Source organism: Dipodomys merriami, unplaced genomic scaffold (genome assembly GCF_024711535.1).
Source record: "Dipodomys merriami isolate MVZ:Mamm:240054 unplaced genomic scaffold, mDipMer1.0.p SCAF_2, whole genome shotgun sequence".
NCBI lineage: Eukaryota > Metazoa > Chordata > Mammalia > Rodentia > Heteromyidae > Dipodomys > Dipodomys merriami.
This window is the reverse complement of record NW_027203381.1, coordinates 26,554,117-26,568,073: the sequence shown is the minus strand read 5'-3', so window position 1 is coordinate 26,568,073 and position 13,957 is coordinate 26,554,117.

The following is a 13,957-nucleotide window of genomic DNA, read 5'->3' as shown; positions in this document are numbered from 1 at the left end:
TAGGGCAAAAACAAAGGAAGAAGCAACATTGCTGGATAAGAAATGTACTGGGCTGGGAAGGTGGCTCAGTGGTAGAGCGCTTGCCTTGCATGCATGAGGCCCTGGGTTCGATTCCTCAGCACCACATAAGCAAAAAAGAAAAAGCCAGAAGTGACACCGTGGCTCAAGTGGTAGAGCGCTAGCCTTGAGCTGAAGAGCTGAGGGACAGCGTCCAGGCCCAGAGTTCAGGCCCCATGACTGGACCAAAAAAAAAATAAAAAAAAAAAAAGAAATGTACTCATTACCTTCCTCGTGTAACTCTAACCCTTCTGTACAGTATTTTCACAATAAAAAACAATAATAAATAAATAAAAAGCAAGTTTTCCAGGTCTCTTTTAGAAAGTTGTAATGACATTAATGTATTTCCTCTATCAAGAAAGGGAGATACTATAATCAGGAAAATAAGTTCATCCTCAAGACTACTAAGCATTTTAAGAAAAAAATTATGTTTGTTGCTTATAGTCATGAAATATATCTAGGTATTTAGTTCTCATCATGTCTGTTAATAATGTGAATTATCTTAATATCTGCCACTGAAAAATGATAATTCCTGTGGATTTTTCCCTCAAATATTAGCTCATGGCTCTTTGTCTCTTTCTACTGTTTTTAGGTAAGACTAGAGTAACTTCATATGTATTGAGAACAGGAAACAAATGGCTTGGCTTACTTTTATTGAAAATATTATTAGGCTTTTAGAGCTCTTTTTCTAGTAATGACATTGTTTTAAAGAAATAAAATTAAACTTCAAAAAGTAAGAAAATGGTCCAGAGACAATAATTGACTCACATCTATGAAAAATAATAAAATTACCTCTAGATTAATATTTAATGATTACAACAAATTAGGCCAAATTACTAGTTTGGTCAACTAAATCGCTTGAATATTTGTCACCAGAATATGGTATTATTAATGTAACCATATTTCACTCTGTTCACTTCAATAATTTACCTTTTTTAAAGGATGTTTGTTTCTGGGTGCCGGTGGTTCACACCTGTAATCCTAGCTACTCAGGAGGCTGAGATCTGAGGATCATGGTTCAAAGCCAGCCCAGGCAGGAAAGTCTGTGAGACTCTTATCTCCAATAAACCACTAGAAAGCCAGAAGTTGCACTGTGGTTCAAGCGGTAGAGCGCTTGCCTTGAGCTAAAGAGCTGAGGGATAGCACCCAAGCCCAGACTTCAAGCTCCATAAATGACAAAAAAAAAAAAAAAAAAAGGATGTTTGCCACTTTTACTTTTGGCTTTCAGCAACAGACACGTTATGCCATATGGAAGTTAACTATTTATTTCAAATATTGCATATATATTTACATGCATATATAGACTATGACATTAAACAATATTTAAAGAGGTAACTAGCAATGCATATCAACTCATTCCAAGTTCATGGTACATGTGAATATAAGCTGAATGAAAGGAGAGTTGAGCATGAAGTAGAATTACATACAGGCAGAGACTAGCTCGGAAAAAGGAAATTTTTACATAAAGAAACAGCATGGTCAAAAAGTGTACAATTGTGTTTTGTGGAGTATGACGGACTTGTATACCTTAGAAGACACAGTTTAGAAAACAAGTTCAGATTCTCTGCGACATGATATGCAAATATGACAAGGTCATACGTGGAAGCAAGGATGGAGTTCAAAAAAGCCAAGCTGTCAAACCATTCCTCTGTCCTTGCAAAAGAGCATGTCTATCAGGGAGTTGTAAATGAGCTGAATTTGCCTAAAGTCTGGCCCTCTAGAAGACTTGGAAACAGTCCAAGCAAGGTATGGAATGGAAGCTTGTCACCCATGGAATTGTTCGTGTGCTTTCTTGGTTTTCTGAATGATTTCCATCCTCTGCTCTGATGAGCTCTGTACTATCTATTTTTATATAAAGGTCCATCTACTCAAGATCATCTTCCATAACTCTTCTGATCTCTTTAAGCCTTTCATTTTCTGAACATCACTATTTCTGACCCATGATTAGAGGAGATTCTGAGTTAATACAGGAATGAGTCCTTGCGGGAAGTAGACAAATCATGTTGGCATTCAGACCAAGAGAAGATTATTTCCATATCCATATTTGATTAAATAAACAGGTGAATAGGGATACGATTGAAGAGAAAAAATAAGTAAAATAAAAAACATAAATTAGCAAAAGTACTTCAGTCAGTTTGAAGTGTTGCATTTAGAGAGTATGATTACATGGAATTCCTGAGGAAAACAGGATTGGCGGAAACATTGGAACAATTGTTTGGAGGCAGAAGCATGGATTACTGAAAGAAGATTCGTTGGGGCATCTGCTGGTGAGATACTGAAGCTGGGAGAAAAAAAAATAGCATTGTGGTATCACAGGACATCACTTTTCATTGTATTTGAGGTTGGTATAATGTGTGGAGGGGGAGGGAAAAATTGTTTAAATAGGGATACAGGTGGACCCATTGCAACAATAAGATGTACAAGACATTATGTAGAAAAACGAACTTTACAACTTTGGTGTGGTGGGGTGTGTGGGGGAGTGGGGGTTGTAGGGGGTGTGGGGGTCTGGGGTGGAGAGGGGGAAAAAAGGTGCTATGTTCTCAATGTTTGCAACCCCTTAAAATTGACCACGAAAATAATTCTCCAAATGATAGTGTGAAGATATGGGAGGTCATAAAATTTTTGCCATCATGAATAGGATTACATGGTAAGCAGCCACATTTTTAAAGAGGTGGGACTGAAGGCGATTTTCTCTTTTTACATCTGCGAAGAATCTCTTCCTTTATCCTTCCTTCTTACTCAGCGATTATCTAAAGGTGTGATTCCAGACAACTTCTTTGTCCCTAGCACAAAGAATTCAATATCTAATTTTGATATTTTTGAAGATTAATCTATGCGCTTAAATAAAGTTTCTGCTCTCTATTAGGTTTACTTGCTATGCGGCTTTTAGGCCTAGCAAGAATGCCTGGTCAGGTGACATCAGTTTCCTTTCAATTGATTTATGCTCTTTTGTATATTCTCTTCTAATTATTAATATACTTTTCACACACAAAATACCTACATACACATAATAAATAAGAAGTTCTAAACTTGAAGCTTTGGGGATTTTCAATTTGATTATTTTAAAAATAAAACTGCTGTCAGCTTTGTTTGTGGAGAGGGTTTAGCAGCTCTGTTTACTCTAAAAGTAATCACTTCTTGATTCAAACTGCTTCACCAGTAAATAGAATATCTTAGGACATTAATTATATGGGAGAGAAGTCAGCAAGAAGTAGCTGTTACAATTCATTACTGTACAAGAAATAGTGAGAGATGGGAGAAAATGTAAAGACAGAGATAATTGTTATTGCTTGGCTGTGAATAGGATTGGGATAGATGGATTGGAATTGGTTTATCTCTCTCCTTCATAATAAACTGAAACACAGGCTGGAGAATGGGGGTAGGAGAGGCGACTAGTTACTTACAGCCTTACAGCATGGGAGTAATATAGACAAAAGAGGCAGCAGGCAGCATCCTTTGAAAAACTGTATATAACTTATTAATTTATGTAAAAAATCATCTATTTCAATCTATTTGGCAATATACTCTATTTTGATTGTTGTTTATGGTCATTTCTTTTTTTTTTTTTTTTTGGTCAGTCGTGGGACTTGAACTCTTGTCCCTCAACTCTTCAGCTCAAGGCAAGCGCTCTACCACTTGAGCTACAGCGCCACTTCCGGTTTTCTGGTGGTTTATTGGAGATAGGAGTCTCACAGTCTCTCCTGCCCGAGCTGGCTTTGAACCGCGATCCTCAGATCTCAGCCTCCTGAGTAGCTAGGATTACAGGCATGAGCCGCCAGCGCCCGGCTATGGTCATTTCTTTGTAGAAATCTGATAATGCAGATCCTGCTGGGGCCCACACAATTTAAAACCTGCTCTATGTGGTGTGAGTGGGCAATGACTGATGTTCAGCTAGGCACTTGAACGTCAGCTCCCTCACTTCTGTGGTCTCTGATATCTTGAGACACCTCTCGGTTATTCTGGACTCCACAAAAGATCATGGAAAGACTTCTGATCTTAGGGTTTGAACAAAAATTATAGACAATAAAATCAGTTGGTAGAAATAGCTTGTTGCTCTTACTTGTATTGCTGAATTACAATTAAGTTGACTAAAGGAAGTCTTTTGGTTCAGGTGTGGCACCATGTACTGTAATGACTTCTCTGTTTTTATTCAAAGGAGGTAAAACTAGAGAAATATTTCCTTATCACAAGCTCATCATCTTTCATTATAATCATCAAGCAACATTTCCTTCATATTATCCCAGCTTTATATAATACTACATCTAACATTAGATGTCATAATAATAAGTTATAACAGGCAACATGGCAGAGAGAAAAACAGATGACTTTAACTCAGGGACGTTAAGTGCCATTTACATGTCATTGAATTTTATGACATTGTGATCCAATATTCGAACAAATGCATTCCTAACTTGAGATGTTTTTGATGTACATGGATTTATCAAGACCAACTTCATCATCAGTTAGGGGTATCTGTATAGTGAAATATTGCACAATATTGCAATACCATGTAACTTGATTTTTTAAATATGGTTAGTGGGACAAATTTATGAATATGTAATATAATTATGTTTTATTTTTGTATTTTCTTTGTAATCTTGTGTTTTTATGTAATCTTGAGTTCTCTGACTTTCTGACTCACTTTCTGTGGATTTGTGAAGGCTTAGATCAAAACAGAGCATTGTTACTTGATTTTAATATGTACTCTTTTTATTGGTGAATAACAGAAATTCATCTAGTTTTACTTTCTTTAGGACTATGTGAATTAGAAATGCAGAATACTGTAATAATCAGACATTAATATTCATTTATTTAGCTTCTGGACAATCATTAATTTATATTTATTACAATGAAAATTTTTATCCAGATAATTTATTAGGTTCTTGCTATTGATGTGCACCTTGTCTGTAAAATAAAGTAGAACATAATTGTAAATGTGTCAAGTAAAGTTTAAAAACTGAAATAAAATATACATGACAAAAATTTACATTTTACCTTTGATTAAGGATGTAACTCAGTACTATTAGTCACAGTCACTATGCTGTTTAACATTTACCAATATTTTCCAAAAAATGTTTCATCACTCAAAAAACCCCTATATATTCATTAAGAAAAACTCTTTACTCTTTTCTCCTCTAATTATATGGTAATTTAAAATATACTTTTAGAAATTGTGAATGTACCTACTCGAAGGAGTTCACATCTATAGAGTAAATATTTGTCCTTTTATATTTGGCCTGATGTCAAATCATAGTTCCATCAAAGAGAGGGAGGGGGGAGGAGGAGAGGGATAAGAGGAATATTATTGATGGCAAATTGGATCATATATTTGGCTGCATACTTGAAACTCTAGGTTTTAATATAACTTTTGTGGCTTTCACAGTAAACTGTTACTGCAAATATTTAGAAGAGAGATAGACATTTTAATGCCCTTAGGAATTGCAATACTCAACAATCTTGGGATGTATTAATTGAATAGTTAAAATCAATTTGACCTGCCAGAGGTCAAAAACAAAATGTTTTTATGGATTTGGATTACTGGTGTTTGTAAAATAGCCTTTGACACAAGCACCCTGAAATCACATGAAAATTGGACCAAGGACACTAGAGGAGATGATAATTTACAATTACATCCTGAATGGGGCTTAAAAATTCAATAAAATGTTAAATTCTTACCATAAATATTATAAAGCATAGGATAGAATTGACTTTACATGATGAAGATTCTCTTTTGAGGGTTTATGACAAACTTTTTTTTTTGTTTCATTGAAGCTCACTTTGAATTAAAGAACATGGAAAGTTCCTGAATATCTTTAATGTCTTTGTAATGATTATCTTTTGACTATGTCAGTAATTTGCCTGAAAATATTTGTATATAATTTTATATATGCTTTCAATGTATAAATCATATAACCTGAATGATAAGGTATAGACTAGAATCATAATGATGTTGGTGGTATCTTACAAAAGATGTTCATCTTGAGTATATTCTAAGCAAGATGAAAACAGAAAGTCTCAGAACTACATTATTCTGAAGCCTGTAATAGAATATCAACTTCATCTATCCTGAAAGATAGAGAGCCAGGTAGGAGAAGCATAGAAAACTTTACAATTCAGTTCCACAAGGCCATATTACACATGTCTGTTGAACACCAAAACCTGAATCTGAGGCTAGCCCATACAATTTAAAATTCCTCAATAAGTTATGATGAACTTTACAACTTTGTGGGGGGCAGAGTGAGGGAATTGGACAAGGGAGGGATAGTGTGGGAGAACAACAAAAGAGGGGGCAAAAATGGTTGAGAGGGAATGTACTCATTACCTTACTCCTGTAACTGTAACCCCTCTGTACATCTTTACAATAAAAAAATTTTTTAAAAAGGGGGATATGAGGAGATTTTTGTCAGTACCTAAGTGGACCCAAAGACCACAGCTAAGGGTTTTTTTTTTGAGAATTTTTGAGAATCATTGGATGTAGGTATCATTTTCCCAAAATGAATTTTGAGAAAAGAAAAAAGACTGCTATAGTGTTTTACTTTAAGGAAAAAAGAACCACCTACAAACATTTAGAACAGGGAAGGTTGTTGGTAGAGCACAAGATTGACCCAAATTTTAGCACTTCTTTTATACATGTTCTTTGCTTTGAAAATTTGAAGTTTCTTCCATAAAGTGACATAATATTTCTCACCCCATTGACACTGTACTATACAGAGTAAAGTTCTCCTTTTAATCTAGCCAGAAGAATAAAGTAAATATGATTTTTATCAGTTTTGTGCCTAAATGTATGAGAGCTAGTGTGCTTTAGAGTACTCTATTATATATTTGTTACCATCAAAAGAAAGTTTTGGTAAGGTTGGCTAATATCTCAAAAAGAGGGTAATGGATAAAAGAACAGATCCTCCCAGATTCAACTGAATGAATTGATTCTAGATTAAAATTAGCTGATAGAGACCAGCTGTTCTACAGATGTATGAGTGATGACAATGCTTCAGTTTAGCCTAGTTGAAAAATCAATTTGATAGCTAAAGAAGACTTATAAAGCACATGCATTGCACAATCCAGATTTTTTAAATAAAATTGAATATTTCAACAAGAAGTTCAAAGATTATATATACCAAAATATAGTCAGAACACATATGGAGACAACACTTGAATTGAAAATCAGAATATTTTAAGAATAGGAAGATATGGTGTAAATATGTAAATGTCATAAAATAATAAATTAATGAAAATCACATAAGAAAGCATAATCCATCATTTAAAAAGGCTCCAAAATGTCTCTCAGAATGTTCAATGAATTGAAGAAGCAAATATGCAAGATATGTTGAAATATTTCTGAAAAGTTTTTGAAAAATATTTTAGAAGCAATAAACAAAAAATGAAAGAGTATAATAAAAATATCTGTGAATGAGAATGAAGTGGATAAGTATGTTAATTTAGACCAAAGGTTTTAAACCATATATAAAGGCATTCATGCAAGAAATCATAGTTCTGTTAATGTTTAAAAATGCTTTTACTTGCAACACTATGAGTTTATTTGTGCAAATAACCCTATATATAAGGACAATAGATTTTTTTCCTCTCCAATACTAATCGTTTCACAAGTCCCTTTATATTTCAAATTCTAAGATAATGCAGAAATTTTCCGAGAAAATGAAAGGTTGGGATAATTGAAATTTTTATTTTACTCAATAATTGTTAGGTTGAATAAAAATGATATAAGAATGAGTACTCAAAATCAGAAATGTTGTTTCAAAGTTCTATATACATCATATTACTTATTTTCAGATTGTCAATTAGAAACTAAATTCACTTGAATTATACTTTATATATAATATAGTTGATTTCTAGAGTCCTAAATCCAATAGGTTGAGATTCTCACTCTATTCACTCCAATATCAATTTTAGAAACATACTTAGAAACATATATGGTGCTTGAGAGATTTTTGTTTTTGTTTTGTATATTTGTTTGAGACAGAGTATTTGTGTTTCATCCCATGGTGGTCTGAGCCTCATTAGGGGGCCCAAGTTGTCTTTAATTTACTGATCTTCATGCCTCAGTCCCTAAAGTGCTAGAAATACAGATACAATCATTTAAAATAGTTGGCTTATAAAATTAGTTGTTGAACCAGAGAAATTTTTTAAAAAGTTTGAAAATTTAAAAATGAATTGTATGATTACAAAGATGAAATTGTCTTTGACATTTAAAGACTCCAGAATAGGCTAATACCAATAGATACTAACACTTGTCTAATATTTTCTCTGCAAGTTATCAACTTTAATATTCATGAACTATCAAGTAAAAAAAACAAAGCAGAAATATTACTACAATAAAATGCATAACATGTTTAAAATTTGCCCATTTTCTTTCTTTTTTTGGGGGAGGTGGGGCCTGTCGTGGGGCCTGAACTCTGGGCTTGGGCACTGTCCCTCAGCTCCTCAGCTCAAGGCTATCACTCTACCACTTGAGCCACAGCACCACTTCTGGCTTTTTTTTTCTGCTTATGTGGTGCTGAGGAATCGAACCTAGGGCCTCAAGCATGCAAGGCAAGCGCTCTACCACTCAGCCACCTTCCCAGCCCCCGCCCATTTTCTTTTTTGATACATTTGCCCCAATTTTCTTAGAAAAAAAACATGAATAGCTTTATAATACAAGAAAATTTTTATTAACAAATTATGAATAAAATACTTGTTTCTAATAAATTTTATGACTTAAGGATCATGGATTTTGTATTTTTGTCATAAATATTAACTAAATACCTTGAAGAAATAATGTGGACCCAAGCAGGTGTTTGTTGAATTCTTGTACAAGTTTCACATTTTAATATATTAGTGACAGCTGTTCTACAGATAGTTTTAAAAATCACATAATGTTTAGCATTCATTTTTGTAAGAAAAACATACAAATCAACAATATGGTACAAATTTTATGATATATTAACAATGACACATTATTATTTGTAGCTAGTCATCCCATTTTGATTAGCTTTTCCACAAATAGCACACAAATACATATTAATGGCTACAATTTCTAGTTTCATCATAATTTCATTTCCAAAGTCATTTAGCTCATTGTCTAGGAATAGGAAGTTCTCAGACTTTGAATAGTCAAAATTTATGATTTGTAACTAGAAGCTAGAGAACAGCATTGATGTATAGGTACTGCCATGGGGGGGGAGAGAGAAAAAATATGTGTATGTTCACTTCACTCTGTATGGTATTCATCAGCCATGTAATAATGGTTTACCTCCTGTACCAATTGTTTTTAAAGGTTTAGTATATCAAATGCATCTTAAGATGCAATTTCTTCCTAGAACAATGAAGAATTTATAGTCTGTGCTTTATTATGAATTCAAAAAATATTACATTAATCGTTGCTGTGATTTTTAGAAAATCAATGGTAGACTTAGAATTGTTCTGAAAAATGCCCAAATGGTAACCTCCTTAGAAATCACCTTCAGAAACAATTCCTAAACAACTAAAATGGACTCTTGGAAGTGATTTTAAAATTACAGCAAAATAACATGCATGCAATCTTAGCTATCTAAGAGGCTGAGATCAGAAAATTGTGGTTCATGCCAGACCAGGCAGGAAAGCCTATGAGGCTCTTATCTCCAATTAATCACCAAAAAGACAAAAGTGGAGCTGTAGCTTAAGTGATAGAATGCAAGCCTTGAACAAAAATGGTCAGCAATAACTCCCAGGCCCTGAGTCCAAGCCCCAGGACTGGCAAAAAACAACAATGATAATAAATAACATTTTTAACTTTTTCCATTTTACTCTTCATAAGATCTCTCTCTCTCTCTCCCTCCCTGCCTCCTTCCCTCCCTGCCTCCTTCCCTCCCTCTCTCCCTCTCTCCCTCTCTCTCTCTATGTCTCTCTCTCGCTCTCTCTCTCTCTCTCTCTCTCTCTCTCTCTCACACACACACACACACACTAGGATGACTTTCATACCTAATTTCTTCTTTCCTTTGTTATTAAAAAATGAAGTTGTTCATTTCTTCCCGTTAATTATAAACTATATTTGGGTAAAATTTTGTAAATAAATAGATTATTTATTATCTGAAGTGGGGGAGGTATTAACAATGAAAAAAGGGCTAAGACTTCTATTAGCAGCCTTTTAGTTTCTCTAAATACATTTTGGAATAATCTGAGAACAGAATTCATTATTTGAGAAAGACAGCTGGTAAGCAACATAAATATATCTCTTGTTTATGCTCTGGTCATAAATCTTCTATTTTACATTTTTAGAAAAGTTTATTTATTTTTTTTTACTTTCAAAAAAGTGTTAACAATTTGTTTTTTCCTGTAAGAGATTGAAACTGTAGTTTAGGACAGTGACAGAAAAAGTATATTTTCCCTTTCTCACAAAACTCCAGAGACATGAAAGACAACTCCATCCTGAGGTAGAGGTAATATGTTTAAGAAGAAAGCTTACCTTACCACTAGACATGAAGATAATGAAATAAGACAGGAGAAATGCTAGAGATAGATAGATAGATAGATAGATAGATAGATAGATAGATAGATAATCTATCTTTGGGAAAAGGATGACCTATAGACTCTATCATTAGTGATATGTTATAATCAATGGAAGGTTGATTTTATGCCTTCTAATTCCTTTTTCGTGTTTTCAGATCCTCCATACAACTTTCTGGAATTTGATGACCTGTTACCAAAGATGACCTGGATATGTTTTCAAAGTCCAATGCAGAAGTAGTGAGCAGTGAAAAAGAAAAAATTATTATAAATGTTTTTCCAGTAATAGAGCAAGAATACAAGAATATGTACCTGTCTGTGTCTATCTGACATGCAGGTCAAGTTACTGTGGATGTGATCATTCCCTGAAGAGCCTCAGGAGTAGATGAGAAGGAATACACAAGAGAAACTCAAACGCCTGAGCATTATACATATATATATATATATATATACATATATATATACATATATATGCACATATATATGTATAAGGAGAGAGAGAGAATGATTCTGTCTGTAAGTGTTTGTGTGTGTGAGTGCGTGTGTGTGCATGAGCATGCGTGCGTGTACATTCACAGTGAAGAAGCTTATGTAATTACCTTGGGAAAGGGGAGAAGGGATAAATACAAACCATGGAGAGGGTTAGCTTCCTCAGCATACATTCTATGTGTATATGGACATGTCAAAATGAAAGCCCTTGGATAACTAATTGATGCTCATTTTTAACAGTAAAGACAAAATACAGATGCTTTCCACGCACTGGGGAAGGCAATATATTTCTGATAAATATGAGGCATTCATTCTGCCCTTAAAGAACATCAAATCTAACTGAAAACAGTATTATAAGCCAGTATGTGTGGACAAAGGGTGAACCAATTCAGCAGTGTTACTCATGAGACACTATGTTGGTAATGAACTATACAACTTGAGAGAGAGGGGTAGGAGGGGAAAAATTGGAGAAATGAGGGAAGGGGTGACACTGTTCAAAAAGAAATGCCATTGCCTGACTTCTGTAACTGTAACCCCTCTATGCATCACCTTTACATTAAAATTTAAATAATAAAAAGAAAAAAATTATTTGCTCTAAGAAGGCTCATATCTGAATGTTAGCCCAATGGTAGAGTAGAGCTAAGATTCTTTGGGAGACAGAGAGAGGATAGAATTTGAAACAGAAAAGGAATGGAACACATTCAATATGGAAAGGCTACCTGAGTATATGAACATGAAAATGTAAACATGGCGATGTGATTATGCCATTAAAAGCACAATAGCTCTCACTTTGAATAATTAGAATATGTCTATGATATTCTTCTTTTATTCTTTTGTCAGTTGTGGGGCCTGAACTCTGGGCCTTGGCGCTGTCCCTCCGCTCTTCAGCTCAAGGCCAGTGCCCTACCACTTGAGCCACAGTGCCACTTCCAGCTTTTTTCTGCTTATGTGGTGCTGAGGAATTGAACCCAGCGCCTCATGCATGCAAGGCAAGCACTCTACCACTGAGCCAACCTCCCAACCCTCTATGATATTCTTAACAGGGTATCTCAATCTCCCAATTGGTTAGTACATAGGACCATATATAATAAAGTGTATTAAAATGAAATCCAAGAATTAGAAACAAGATATTCTTATTATGTCCTGTATACAGTATTTCTTTTTCCTTTTTCTTTTTTCTGTTATAGTTTTCTGTTACCTTTGTCTTGTATATGAATTTTTCTAATGTATGGAAAGGAAAGGGAATAACAGAAGCAGCAGGACAAAGGATGGACTTATGCAACAATGATACTCACTTGACATTATGTTGGAAATGAACTATGCAAGTGGAGGGGAGAAAATGAGGGAAGGGGTAACAGTGTTTAAAAAGAAATATACTGTCAGGCTTTCGTGGCTCTCGCTACTCAAGAGGCTGAGATCTGAGGACCTCAGTTCAAAACCAGTCGAGGCAGGAAAGTCAGCATGAAACCTTTATCTCCAATTAACCACCAGAAAACTGGAAGTGACACTGTGGCTCTAAGTAGCAGAGTGCTTGCCTTTAGCTGAAGAGCTGAGGGAAGTGCTATGGCCCAGAGTCCAAGCACCATGACTGACCAAAAACAAAAGAAAGAAAGAAAGAAAGAAAGAAAGAAAGAAAGAAAGAAAGAAAGAAAGAAAGAAAGAAAGAAAGAAAAGAAAGAAAGAAAGAAAGAAAGAAAGAAAGAAAGAAAGAAAGAAAGAAAGAAAGAAAGAAAGAAAGGAAAGAAAGAAAGAAAGAAAGAAAGAAAGAAAGAAAGAAAGAAAGAAAGAAAGAAAGAAAGAAAGAAACAAGTATACTCATGACCATACTTATGTAGGTAACCCTCCTGTTCATCACCTTTCCAATAAAGATATAAAAAGATTACTATTCTATATCTGTAAAAAAAACAATACAAACAAATAAAAAATAGATGCTCCCATGGTATATGTAGTGGTAAACAGAGGAGTCTGTGGTTAAAGCTGGGACTAAATAAGATGTAGAATGGCTATTTCTCTTTGTAAATAATTAAAATACTATAAGTCATCTGCTGTTATCATTGTTTTACAGATATTTTTTCTAGGTCTTCTAATCCATTCCATTGATCTTTAAGTCTATTTTGGGCTAATAACAATCTGTTTTTATTATTATAGCTGTATAGTAAAACTTGAGATCTGGGATTGTGATACAATCAGAATTGCTTGGCTATTCAAGGTCTTTCATTGTTCTATATGAATATATTTCACAGAGATTAAGAGAGATACTTTAATCATAGTTATAATAATAAGTACAATGTACATAAAGCAATAAACATTTGTTTAAATTGATATAAAGAGAAAGGCAAGAAGTGGAGATGTGGCTTAAGTAGTAGAGCACAAATCTTGAGCAAAACAGTTAAGTGACATTTCTCAGGCCCTAAGTTCAAACACCAGTTAAGAATATACTTTCAGGGACTATTTCTATAGATACTAATAGTGAAATTTCATTGATTGTGTAGAATACCAAAAGCAATTGCAATTATGTCCTCCAAAAATGTTTGAGTTTCTTCATAATCCATTAAAGTATGTTCTATATGTAACAATGTGCATTCAGTTTATGCTGAGATACTGATGTGAATATTTTTATACATGGTTGATATATAAAGGATGAAATGGTAAACCTACCATGGAGACACAACAGGTAGGAATGTGTTAGAAAAAAGCTTCATATAGGAAATTATTCTTGAGAGAATTAAGTTTTTGAAATATAGTAAGTTAGTAGCTGTTATGAGATTCCAATAAGTATCACAGGCAAAGCAGAAAACTACAGGAGGAATTCTATATAATTCAATAAGATGAAGTGATTAAAAGAGATAGATTAGCCATTAGCTGCATGGCTAAAGAAGTAGTCAGGGACTATATTTCAATCAGAACACATTTATGTATTCAGAAAATACTG